Source organism: Anomaloglossus baeobatrachus, chromosome 5, assembly GCF_048569485.1.
Source record: "Anomaloglossus baeobatrachus isolate aAnoBae1 chromosome 5, aAnoBae1.hap1, whole genome shotgun sequence".
In the NCBI taxonomy this organism is placed as follows: Eukaryota; Metazoa; Chordata; class Amphibia; order Anura; family Aromobatidae; genus Anomaloglossus; species Anomaloglossus baeobatrachus.
In genome coordinates this window covers 207,624,190-207,638,436 of record NC_134357.1, presented here as the reverse complement: position 1 = coordinate 207,638,436, position 14,247 = coordinate 207,624,190, and the positions used below count along the sequence as shown (strand labels likewise).

Sequence of the window (14,247 nt, the reverse complement as noted above, 5' to 3'; positions counted from 1 at the left end):
AGAAGCATCTGCCTTCCACTCTCTAAGCCACAAGATCCTGCGGATAGCGAGGGAATTAGCCGAAGCCACCGCAGTGCGGTGAGAAGCCTCCAGCATGGCAGACATGGCATAGGATGAGAAAGCTGAAGCCTGAGCAGTTAAGGTAACCATCTCAGGCATAGATTCCTTAGTGAGGGAATGCATCTCCTCCAGAGAAGCAGAGATGGCTTTGAGAGCCCACACTGCTGCAAAAGTCGGGGAGAACGAGGCCCCTGCCGCCTCATATACAGATTTGGCCAGAAGGTCAACCTGGCGGTCAGATGAATCCTTAAGCGAGGTGCCATCAGCCACTGATACAACGGTCCGGGCTGAGAGTCTAGACACCGGGGGGTCTATCTTTGGTGAATGAGCCCACTCCTTGACCACCTCAGGTGGAACGGGAAAACGGTCATCAGAACCACGCTTTGGGAAGCGTTTGTCAGGGCAGGCCCTGGGCTTGGTCACAGCGGCCTGAAAACTGGAGTGGTTAAAGAACACACTCTTTGTCCTCTTAGGCGAGGTAAACTGGTGCTTTTCTGCCAGAGAGGGTTGTTACTCTGATACTGGCGGATTGAGATCCAGTACAGAATTAATGGACGCAATCAAATCACTAACATCTGAGTCACTTTCGGACAGATCAATGGGGCACATGGAGGTAGTCTCCGAGCCCCCAGTAAAGGCCTCCTCCTCGTCCTGCGAGTCAGCTTCTGAGACCGAGCCGCGGGACGAGGAAGGAGAGGGAGCCCTGCGTCTTTTTTTTGAAGGACGGGGTCTGGGACCAGATGATGAATCCTCTGTGAGCTCCGGTCCTGAGAGAGACCTAGCAGCAGAGGCTCCCTGTGAAGGGGGCTGATGCATGCTCAGCAAAGTCCTGGACAGATGTCCCATGGAGTCAGCAAAAGACTGGGAGATAGACCTGGTTAAGGATTCTACCCAAGCCGGGGGGTCAGCCACAGGGGCCGGAGGAGCCTGAGAGACCCCTGGGGGGGCGATTCCAGGCTGAGGGATCGTCAGATTAGAGCAGGCATCACAATGTGGATAGGTGCTCGGTTCCGGCAGTAGGAGCTTACATGCAGTGCATACTGAAAACAGCTTTGGAGCCTTGCTCCTCGTATGTGACATGCTGCTGGAGTGAGGGCTCTGCCAGAATGACCCCCAGAGAGTATATACAGAGGTCCACAACCAGAGGTTGTGGCTTACCAGACTGCTGGAGCAGTGTTGTGTGCCCTCCAGATCCCGAAGCCCAGACCCCCAAGCACCTCAGCAGGGATGCTGCAGACCAGAGCTGATCGCAGGGAAAACGCTGAGAAAATGGCCGCCGGAGCGAAGAGAGGGGGCGGGACTCATCTCTGAGAGCGGGATCTGGAGGGCCATAGAGACTTATAGGGGAGGAGACATGTACTCAATGAGGAGTGTCTCTCCCCTATGCAGAACGGCCGCTGGGCGGAGCCGCGCTGTCCCTCTGCATGAATGACATGCGAGGGCAGTGAAACCGAAACTAGGCCTCCGGCGAAGCCGGGGCCTAAATTTGAGCGGTGCGGCCGGCGCGCAGGCACCATCGGCGCGGTTTTCCGGCGACAGCCAGAGAACCCGCCGGAAATGTCACAAAATACACTCAGCACACTCTCCCACAACAATAAAGTGCAGGGACCCCCAATATATAAACGTCTCAGGTACTTAGCTTGCTGAGACGCAGGGTTCCAAATCCCTGGGGATGAGTGCTCCGATCCAGCAGGATCCTGAAGGGCTGCGGATGGAGACCGGTCTCCTGCCAAGCATGGAGAACCGTGCTGGCTCCCACTTCAAGCCAGAGCCCATGAGGGATGGTGAAGGAGCACGGCATGTAAGGCTCCAGCCTTGGAATCAACCTTGACAGCACCGCCGACACAGTGGGGTGAGAAGGGACATGCCGGGAGTCCAGCTTGGACCCGCTTTTCTTCAAACTCTTTCCAAAAATCAAAAATCAGATGAGAATGCATGTGTGGATGTATGCCTCCTGACACAAAGCGATAAACTGGCTAGATCTGGTTCTCCAGGGGGTGTATAAGCTCAGAGGAAGGAGCTACACTTTTGAGTGTAGTACTTTGTGTGTCCTCCGGAGGCAGAAGCTATACACCCATGGTCTGGGTCTCCCATAGGAACGATAAAGAAAATTTTTGTTAAGCTAATCTGTGCTGTATTGTCATAAAACATCCCTACATTGTAATTTTTTGTTTTCTAACTTTTGTTCCTCTTGAATTATCCCTTTATTCTCTGCAGCTCTTTGTTTACATTCAGCTCCAGCAAACATGATAACTTAATGTGCTAAACCTCCCAGCCAGAGCTGGCCCCGCCCACCTCTGTCCAGCCCCACCCCAGTTTCCAGCCCCACCCCCTGCACACATATTCCCTGTCAGTATTCTGCCCCAGCACTGACCTGTTATCATTACAGCATTGGAAATAACAGCCCCACATAGGGCTCTGCACCCCCCACTACATCGGGCTCTGCAACCCCAAACACACACACACACACTGGGCTCTGCACATCACACATGCACACACCGGCCTCTGCACACCACACACCCACCCCACCGGCCTCTGCACCACACCACACCACACCACACACATTGGGCTCTGCACCACACACACACACACACACACACATTGGGCTCTGCACCCCACAGACACACACACATCGGGCTCTGTACCCCACACACACACACACACACACACACACACCGGGCTCTGCACCCCACACACATCAGGCTCTGCACCCCACACACACACACACACACCGGGCTCTGCACCCCCCACACACACATCGGGCTCTGCACCCCCCACACACCGGGCTCTGCACACCACACACACACACACACACACACACACAACGGGCTCTGCACATCACAAACACACACACACACACTCACATCGGGCTCTGCACACCACACACACATCTGCACCCCACACACACACACATCGTGCTCTGCACCCCACACACACACACACACACACACACATCGTGCTCTGCACAACACACACACACGGCTCTGCACAACACACACACACGGCTCTGCACACCACACACGGCTCTGCACACCACACACATATCGGGCTCTACACACCACACACACACAGACATCGGGCTCTGCACCCCACACACACATCGGGCTCTGCACCCCACACACACACACACACATCGGGCTCTGCACACCCCACACACACACACACACACACCGTGCTCTGCACCCCACACACACACATCGGGCTCTGCACACCACACACACACACACACACACACATCGTGCTCTGCACATCACACACACACACACACACACACACCGGACTGCACCACACACACACACAGCTCTGCACACCACACACACACATCGGGCTCTACACACCACACACACATCGGGCTCTGCACCACACACACACATCAGGCATTGCGCACACGCGCACACACACCGGGCTCTTCACACCACAAACACACACACACACACACATCGGGTTCTGCACACCACACACACACACACATCGGGCTCTGCACCACACACAGACACACACACACACACATCAGGCATTGCGCACACACACACCGGGCTCTGCACACCACAAACACACACACACACACATCGGGCTCTGCACACCACACACACACCGGGCTCTGCACAATACACACACATCGGGCTCTGCACACCACACCCCACACACACACACACACAATCGGGCTCTGCACCCCACACACACACACACACACACACACACACATCGGGCTCTGCACCCCACACACACACACACCGGGCTCTGCACACCACACACACACACACATCGGGCTCTGCACCACACACACACACATCGGGCTCTGCACCACACACACACATCGGGCTCTGCACCACACACACACACATCGGGCTCTGCACACCACACACACACACACCGTGCTCTGCACAACACACACACACGCACCGGACTGCACCCCACACACACACACACACGGCTCTGCACACCACACACACACACACAATCGGGCTCTGCATTACACACACACACACCGGGCTCTGCACCCCACACACACACACACACACACACCGGGCTCTGCACCCCACACACACACACATCGGGCTCTGCACCCCACACACATCGGGCTCTGCACCCCACACACATCGGGCTCTGCACCCCACACACATCGGGCTCTGCACCCCACACACATCGGGCTCTGCACCCCACACACACACACATCGGGCTCTGCACCACACACACACACACACACACACACACATCGGGCTCTGCACCCCACACACACACACACACACATCGGGCTTCTGCACCACACACACACACCGGGCTCTGCACACCACACACACCGGGCTCTGCACACCACACACACACACACATCGGGCTCTTCACCACACACACACACACTCACATCGGGCTCTGCATCCCACACACACACACACACACACATCGGGCTCTGCACACCACACACACACACATCGGGCTCTGCACACCACACACACACACATCGGGCTCTGCACACCACACACACACACACACCCCATGCTCTGCACAACACACACACCGGACTCTGCACCCCCCCACACACACACACGGCTCTGCACAATACACACACATCGGGCTCTGCACACCACACCACACACACACACACATCGGGCTCTGCACCACACACACACACATCGGGCTCTGCACCACATACACACATCAGGCTTTGCGCACACACACACATCGGGCTCTGCACACCACACACACACACACACCGGACTCTGCACCCGACACACACACACCGGGCTCTGCACCCCACACACACACAGGGCTCTGCACCCCACACACACACAGGGCTCTGCACCCCACACACACACACACACACATCGGGCTCTGCACCACACACACACATCGGGCTCTGCACCACACACACACACATCGGGCTCTGCACCACACACACACACATCGGGCTCTGCACCACACACACACATCGGGCTCTGCACCACACACACACACATCGGGCTCTGCACCACACACACACACATCGGGCTCGGCACCACACACACACATCGGGCTCTGCACCACACACACACACACACATCGGGCTCTGCACCACACACACACACACACACACATCGGGCTCGGCACCACACACACACACACATCGGGCTCTGCACCACACACACACACATCGGGCTCTGCACCACACACACACACATCGGGCTCTGCACCACACACACACACATCGGGCTCTGCACCACACACACACACATCGGGCTCTGCACCACACACACACACATCGGGCTCTGCACCACACACACACACATCGGGCTCTGCACCACACACACACACATCGGGCTCTGCACCACACACACACACACATCGGGCTCTGCACCACACACACACACATCGGGCTCTGCACCACACACACACATCGGGCTCTGCACCACACACACACACATCGGGCTCTGCACCACACACACACACATCGGGCTCTGCACCACACACACACACATCGGGCTCTGCACCACACACACACACATCGGGCTCTGCACCACACACACACACACACATCGGGCTCGGCACCACACACACACACATCGGGCTCGGCACCACACACACACACACACACACACACATCGGGCTTCTGCACCACACACACACACATCGGGCTTCTGCACCACACACACACACACACACACATCGGGCTCTGCACCCCACGCACACACACACCGGGCTCTGCACACCACACACACCGTGCTCTGCACCACACACACACACATCGGTCTCTGCACCACACACACACACATCGGTCTCTGCACCACACACACACATCGGGCTCTTCACCACACACACACACACTCACATCGGGCTCTGCATCACACACACACACACACACACACACACATCGGGCTCTGCACACCACACACACACACACACACATCGGGCTCTGCACAATACACACACATCGGGCTCTGCACAATACACACACATAGGGGTCTGCACAATACACACACATCGGGCTCTGCACACCACACCCCACACACACACATCGGGCTCTGCACACCACACAGACATCGGGCTCTGCACCACACACAGACATCGGGCTCTGCACCACACACACACACACACACACATCGGGCTCGGCACCACACACACACATCGGGCTCTGCACCACACACACACACACACACACATCGGGCTCTGCACCACACACACACACACACACACATCGGGCTCTGCACCACACACACACACACACATCGGGCTCTGCACCACACACACACACACACACATCGGGCTCTGCACCACACACACACACACACACACACCGGGCTCTGCACCCCACACACACACACACCGGGCTCTGCACCCCACACACACACACACACCGGGCTCTGCACCCCACACACACACACACACCGGGCTCTGCACCCCACACACACACACACACACACCGGGCTCTGCACCCCACACGCACACACACCGGGCTCTGCACCCCACACGCACACACATAGGGCTCTGCACCCCACACGCACACACATAGGGCTCTGCACCCCACACGCACACACATAGGGCTCTGCACCACACACACACACACACACACACCGGGCTCTGCAGCCCACACACACACACACACACACACACACACACACCGGGCTCTGCACCCCACACACACACACACACACCGGGCTCTGCACCCCACACACACACACACACATAGGGCTCTGCACCCCACACGCGCACACACATAGGGCTCTGCACCCCACACGCGCACACACATAGGGCTCTGCACCCCACACGCACACACATAGGGCTCTGCACCCCACACGCGCACACACATAGGGCTCTGCACCCCACACGCACACACATAGGGCTCTGCACCCCACACACACACACATAGGGCTCTGCACCCCACACACACACACATAGGGCTCTGCACCCCACACACACACACATAGGGCTCTGCACCCCACACACACACACATAGGGCTCTGCACCCCACACACACACACATAGGGCTCTGCACCCCACACACACACATAGGGCTCTGCACCCCACACACACACATAGGGCTCTGCACCCCACACACACACATAGGGCTCTGCACCCCACACACACACACATAGGGCGCTGCACCCCACACACACACATAGGGCTCTGCACCCCACACACACACATAGGGCTCTGCACCCCACACACACACATAGGGCTCTGCACCCCACACACACACATAGGGCTCTGCACCCCACACACACACATAGGGCTCTGCACCCCACACACACACATAGGGCTCTGCACCCCACACACACACATAGGGCTCTGCACCCCACACACACACACATAGGGCTCTGCACCCCACACACACACACATAGGGCTCTGCACCCCACACACACACACATAGGGCTCTGCACCCCACACACACACACATAGGGCTCTGCACCCCACACACACACATAGGGCTCTGCACCCCACACACACACATAGGGCTCTGCACCCCACACACACACATAGGGCTCTGCACCCCACACACACACATAGGGCTCTGCACCCCACACACACACATAGGGCTCTGCACCCCACACACACACATAGGGCTCTGCACCCCACACACACACACATAGGGCTCTGCACCCCACACACACACACACAGGGCTCTGCACCCCACACACACACACACACACAGGGCTCTGCACCCCACACACACCGGGCTCTGCACCCCACACACACACACACACATAGGGCTCTGCACCCCACACACACACACACATAGGGCTCTGCACCCCACACACACACACACCGGGCTCTGCACCCCACACACACACACACCGGGCTCTGCACCCCACACACACACACACACCGGGCTCTGCACCCCACACACACACACACCGGGCTCTGCACCCCACACACACACACACCGGGCTCTGCACCCCACACACACACACACCGGGCTCTGCACCCCACACACACACACACCGGGCTCTGCACCCCACACACACACACACATAGGGCTCTGCACCCCACACACACACACACATAGGGCTCTGCACCCCACACACACACACACACATAGGGCTCTGCACCCCACACACACACACATAGGGCTCTGCACCCCACACACACATAGGGCTCTGCACCCCACACACACACACATAGGGCTCTGCACCCCACACACACACACACACATAGGGCTCTGCACCCCACACACACACACATAGGGCTCTGCACCCCCCCCCACACACACACACATAGGGCTCTGCACCCCCCACACACACACACATAGGGCTCTGCACCCCCCACACACACACACAGGGCTCTGCACCCCCCACACACACACACATAGGGCTCTGCACCCCCCACACACACACACATAGGGCTCTGCACCCCACACACACACACACATAGGGCTCTGCACCCCACACACACACACATAGGGCTCTGCACCCCACACACACACATACACCACACACACACACATACACCACACACACACACACACACACACCGGGCTTTGCACACCACACACACACACACACACACACACACACACACACACGGCTCTGCAACGCACACACACCAGGCTCTGCAAACCGCCCACCCACCCACGGCGCTCTGTACCGACCCTCCCACCATTGTTCTGCACCGACCCCCACCCTACCCCACATAGGGAACACATGTAGGGAATACATACTTACCCCTCTTTGGTCCCTTAAGCTCCTGCACGTTCGTCCGCTGTCTGGTCTGGACATAGCAGCACAGTAGTGATGTCACCGCTGTCCTGAACTGTCAGACACAGACAGCGGGACAGTGATGAGAAGCAGCGCTCCCTCTCATCGGTGCTTTCAAATATATCGGCATCACAGATGCTGATACATTTGAATGTGCAATCCTGAGAAGGGGGCCGGGTACTGGCGGTGACTTCGTGGGCAGCCGCTGCCAGGCCCCTCCCCCCAGCTCACGGGTCCCACAGCAGTGCCAGGGGAGGTTGCGGGGAGAGTACGGGGTGCGGGGGAATGTGTGGGAGGGTGCAGGGAAGGGGGGCAGGGACTCCACGCACTGTACCTGCCCAGCAGGGCGGCAACATGCTGTTCCCAGATTTGCATGTCAACATGGTCCTGCCCATGTTGACATGAAATGACCGGAAGCAGCAAAATCGCGGCAGGGGCGGTCACATGAGCCGGGGGAGAGGGGCTGCTAGCAGTGCAGGTAAGGGGTCACTATCTACTTACCTGCCCCAATTTAGCCGAATAGGGAAATAATAAAAAAGTCAAAATAAGCCGGATAACCCCTTTAATACTTTACATTTTTTCAGTTATTGAAATTTTTTTTTTGGATGACACCTTCCCTTTAAATGTGATCCCGATCTTATTTGGTATTTTGTGTTATTTGTGCATTTGATACATGTATATATTGTTCCACCAATGGACTTGTAACACTAAACATTTTTAATATTGCATATTTAATAAAAAAAAAATCTATTGATACGTGTAATTATTGGGCATTTGATTGTTTTTTCTCTTTTCTTGAACTATTTGGACACACATTGTTTTTTCACAGGGACTGTGTGTCCGTGTGGAGCCGACGCTTGAATGTATTACACCACATGGTGACATCCATTTTTTGAAGAAAATCCGTATGATAGTAAAATTATTTCAAGCTTTATTTCCAAAAATAAAATATCAGCAAAACAGTGCTCAGGGAGCCCAAGCGTGGCAACACGTTTTCGAACGCAACCTGCATTCTTTATCAAGCCCATATAATTGAAAAATATCCATAGGCCATTTAAGCTGGTGTCACACTAAGCGACAACGACGTCGCTGTTACGTCACCATTTTCGGTGACGTAACAGCGACCTTGTAAGTCGCTGTTATGATCGCTGCTTAGCTGTCAAACACAGCAGAAGCAGCGATCATAACGTCGCTGTGCTACATGTGCAGAGAGCAGGGAGCCGCGCTTAGCGCTGGCTCCTTGCTCTCCTAAGTACAGTACACATCGGGTTAATTAACCCGATGTGTGCTGCAGCTACATGTCACAGTGCAGAGAGCAAGGAGCCGCGCGCACTGCTTAGCGCTGGCTCCTTGCTCTCCTTGCTACAGTATACATCGGGTTAATTACCCGATGTGTACTGCAGCCACATGTCACAGTGCAGGAGCCGGCACTGGCAGCAAGAGCGGAGGCTGGTAACCAGCGTAAACATCGGGTAACCAGGGAAAGGTCTTCCCTTGGTTACCCGATGTTTACAGCTTACCGCAGCTGCCAGTGCCGGCTCCTGATCGCTTCATTTCGTCGCTCTCTCGCTGTCACACACAGCGATGTGTGTGTCACAGCGGGAGAGTGACGACCAAAAAATGAAGCTGGACATTCAGCAACGACCGGCGACCTCACAGCAGGGGCCAGGTCGTTGCTGGATGTCACACACAGCGACAGCGACGGGACGTCGCTGCAACGTCACAGAAAATGGTGACGTAGCAGCGACGTCGTTGTCGTCGTCGTTATGTGTGACACCAGCTTTAAACTCACTCTATCCAATGGAAAAGAATGCGTTTAATTAAAGAAACACATGTGCTAACACTGGGTAGATAATGAATGAACAAAATGGACTTACATAGCATAAACATACAAACACAATAATGAATGCAAAATTTATACAATTAAAATTTAAAAACAATGAGAATGTTTATGTAATCATTACCTACAAAACTCAATAATGAAACATTACATCTCTTCTCAAATTTAGACCAAAGGGGATTCTTGTTTCCAACTGGAAAATCCAAAAAGTCTCACGTGTTAAGACTTGGTGCTGGATGTCACCACCGCGAGGAGAAATTTTAACCTTTTCTATGCCAAAAACTCATAATGTATCAATACTACAATTATGCTGCAAAACAAAATGTTTTGATGGACGTTCCCCGTGAATTTAAAATGTCTCTGATATGAACATTGAAATGTACTTTGAGTTTCCTTGTTGTGCAACCTATATAAAGCAGATTACAAGCTGTGCATTTAATGCAATATACCACATTAGTTGTGTTACAATTATTAAATCTCTGTATAGGGTGCACAAATTTACCATTAGAGTTTAAAAAAGAAAGGCATGGTGTAGCAAATTCACATGTCCGACACCGAGCGGTGGTGACATCCAGCACCAAGTCTTAACGCGTGAGACTTTTTGGATTTTCCAGTTGGAAACAAGAATCCCCTTTCGTCTAAATTTAAGAAGAAATGAAATGTTTCTTTATTGATTTTTGTAGGTAATGATTACATAAACAATCTCATGGTTTTTATATTTTAATTGTAAATATTTTGCATTCATTATTGTGTTTGTATGTTTATGCTATGCAAGTCCATTTTGTTCATTCATTATCTACCCAGTGTTAGCACATATGTTTTCTTTAATTAAACTCATTCTTTTCCATTGGATAGTTTAAATGGCCTATGGATATATTTCAATTGTATGGGCTTGATAAAGAACGCAGGCTGCGTTCGAAAACGTGTTGCTACACTTGGGCTCCCTGACCGTTTGTACTGTTTTGCTGATATTTTTGGAAATAAAACTTGAAAGAACTTTACTATAATCCGGAAGGTGGATCCTCCCTTTTTCTTCTTGAACTTCAGCACATTCAGAGTTTCTTGATCCATGCATGCTTGAATCCTCCACAGATGAGTCGGATACCTGTGTCTTTTCTATCCGTATTTTTACCAGCAGCACAGTTGTCACACGGACCGCACAATGATGTCACATGTACCGGAGAAAACACAACTCACACAAAAATAAAGAATTTTTATACTTATCTCTGTCTTGGGCGCTGCTGACTCTGCTGATGCTTCCAGGTCCCGCTCATTATCAACATAAAGAAAACAATTGAACAGCTCACCAGACATAGCATGTGGGTGCGGTGTTTGGAGATCCTGGACCGGTGACCAGATGTTCAGATTAAAGAGAAAGATTGGAAAAATCCAGCATCCTCCATATAGAGGTATTTATACCAGATTAACGGCAAGAATGTTGCTTGAAACACGCAGACGTAAATCTGGTCTACATATGCTTTAATATGGATCTGTATTTCTGATTTTAACGATTTTTCATTAAAGCTATCTTTTACCCTGTATATGGTGAGAGCTGGAGTTTTCTAGTCTTTTTCTTCAATCTGAAATCCTGATCATTATGCTCATGGACATTTCCTGCACAGACCACGGACCAGAAGTAACAGCAGCACCAGAGACAGATAAGTATACCAGCTCATATTGTCCAGGAGCTATCCGGATATCACACAGATAGCACAGGGACAGCACACTGCGTGCACACATACGCACACCCTCACCAAGGACCGTGCAATCACGGATGTGTGACGGAGGCCTTAGGCTGCGTCAGATGCAGCCTAAGGCTCCTTTCACTTTGAGTTTTGCCTTGCGTTCACAGGTCCCGTCGCGGCATCCGTCCGAACCGCCCCTCCCCCACCCCACAAAGCGTGTGCTCTTTTCTGCAGACTACGTTTGGGTGTCAGTCTGCAGAAAACGTATGTCCAAAAATGGCACAAAACAGAGCACACTACATTACACTGAATGGCTCTGCCGGCGCATGCATCCAAGACACGCTTTGCGGGGTGGGGGAGGGCGGTTCGGACGGATGCCGCGACGGGACCGGTGAACGTAAGGCAAAACGCAATGTGAAAGCAGCCTAAAACAAATCGGGCTGATTATGCTTATGACACTTCGATCAGTGGGATCCTGGGATGAATTGGAGCACACTGAGGACAAGTTGGAGAAGAAAATATTTCCATCCTCTCCATTCTGTGTCCGCGGACAGGAGAGTGCACTCGGTTCAGATCCATGCACTTGAATGGATGCACACAATCCGATATACGCTGCCACTCACAAAATAATGCACTTTCTTCTTATGCTGAATCGACATGAGAAAAACCGGTGACCGGCACCGCCCCATAGTATAAGTCCGAACATCGGACAGCAATGGGCCGAATTATACAGTGTGCGCGCTGCACGGCTCCTTCTTTACGTGTCAGCCAGGCACAGCAGAGTTGTGCCATGTGCCAGAGCTGGGTGACATTGCCTTATATAGCAGGCTATATCTATATACAGCTCCTGAGCCCTGAACACCACACGAGTGAGCCGCCGCCTACACTGTACCAGGCAGCAGCGGTGACACACGAGCCTCCTACCTCAGCCTCACACCGAACAGCAGTTGAGTTTGCCCTTTACCCCTCGCCAGCTTCGGGACTATTATTATTACTCAATCACACAACACCTAGAACTGGCGTCAGCAGATAGGCGGCGCTCCACAGAACTCAGGGGAGTATCCACGTTACTTCCTCACAAACTCACCGGGTCTCACGCCCTCATACTAAACGTCCCGGCGCTCCTTGAGCTACGGAGGCTCCAGAGGGCTTGCCTGTAACCATAGGAACAAGTTCCGGCCGCCATCTCCATACGTCACTTCCGGGAGTTTCTTCCGATAGAGCGCGCGGCAATGTGCGTTCCTCTTTTTGCCCTCGGGCCTGCGGCGTCCGTCCGCCTGCCCACGTGTCCTTCGGTTCTTGTTAACTTCCAATTTTGCACTTTGATTTCTTCTCTCTGCTTCTTCAGGAAGGCATAACTTTAGTTCTCCATCCATGTAGCCGTGCGAGGTCTTGTCTTTAGCAGGAGAACGAATTGTAGCTTTGAATAACGCTGTTCATTTTACCCTCCAACATAGCGGAAAATGGAAACAAAAAAACTTCCATGTGTGTTAAAATTGCAATTCCATAATCTGCATGTATCGCACAGTATAAATGACCTGGTGTCAGGATTCCCCAGCTCGGTAGGTTTACGACAGCCGTACCAGGGCTGTGGAATCAGTAAGCCAAACCCCTAACTAGACTCTCCTCTACAGTCCACCCTTAATGCAGCAGCCAGGATCATCTATCTGGCTAACCGCTACTCGGATGCCTCTGCTCTGTGTCAGTCATTGCACTGGCTGCCCATATATCACAGGATCCAATTCAAACTGCTTGTTCTCACCCACATAGCTCTCCACAGTGCGGCACCCCCTACATCTCCACCCTCCTCTCTGTCTATCATCTCACCCATTCTCTACACTCTGCAAATGACTTTCGACTAACATCCACACTAATTCGAACCTCACGAATCCAAGACTTCTTCCGAGCTGCACCAAACCTCTGGAACGCTCTACCCCAAGAAGTTAGGACAAATTACAACTTACTCAGCTTCAGACGCTCCCTAAAAACGCATCT

General features: G+C 53.3%; 1 protein-coding gene across 10 annotated transcripts in view; it reads right to left on the bottom strand.

Annotated features, from left to right (window-relative positions):
• Positions 1 to 13,429, bottom strand: part of ERLIN1 (ER lipid raft associated 1) — a 494,724-nt gene extending 481,295 nt beyond the window's left edge. For 9 of the 10 annotated variants that reach the window (XR_012754236.1, XR_012754235.1, XM_075349108.1 and 6 more), the window contains exon 1: positions 13,340 to 13,429. The gene's annotated coding sequence lies outside the window, so the exon portion shown is untranslated. Of the gene's footprint in view, positions 1 to 13,176; positions 13,272 to 13,339 lie in introns of those variants that run through there. The other variant, XM_075349110.1, reaches the window with a different exon arrangement.
• Positions 13,430 to 14,247: the final 818 nt, after the last annotated feature.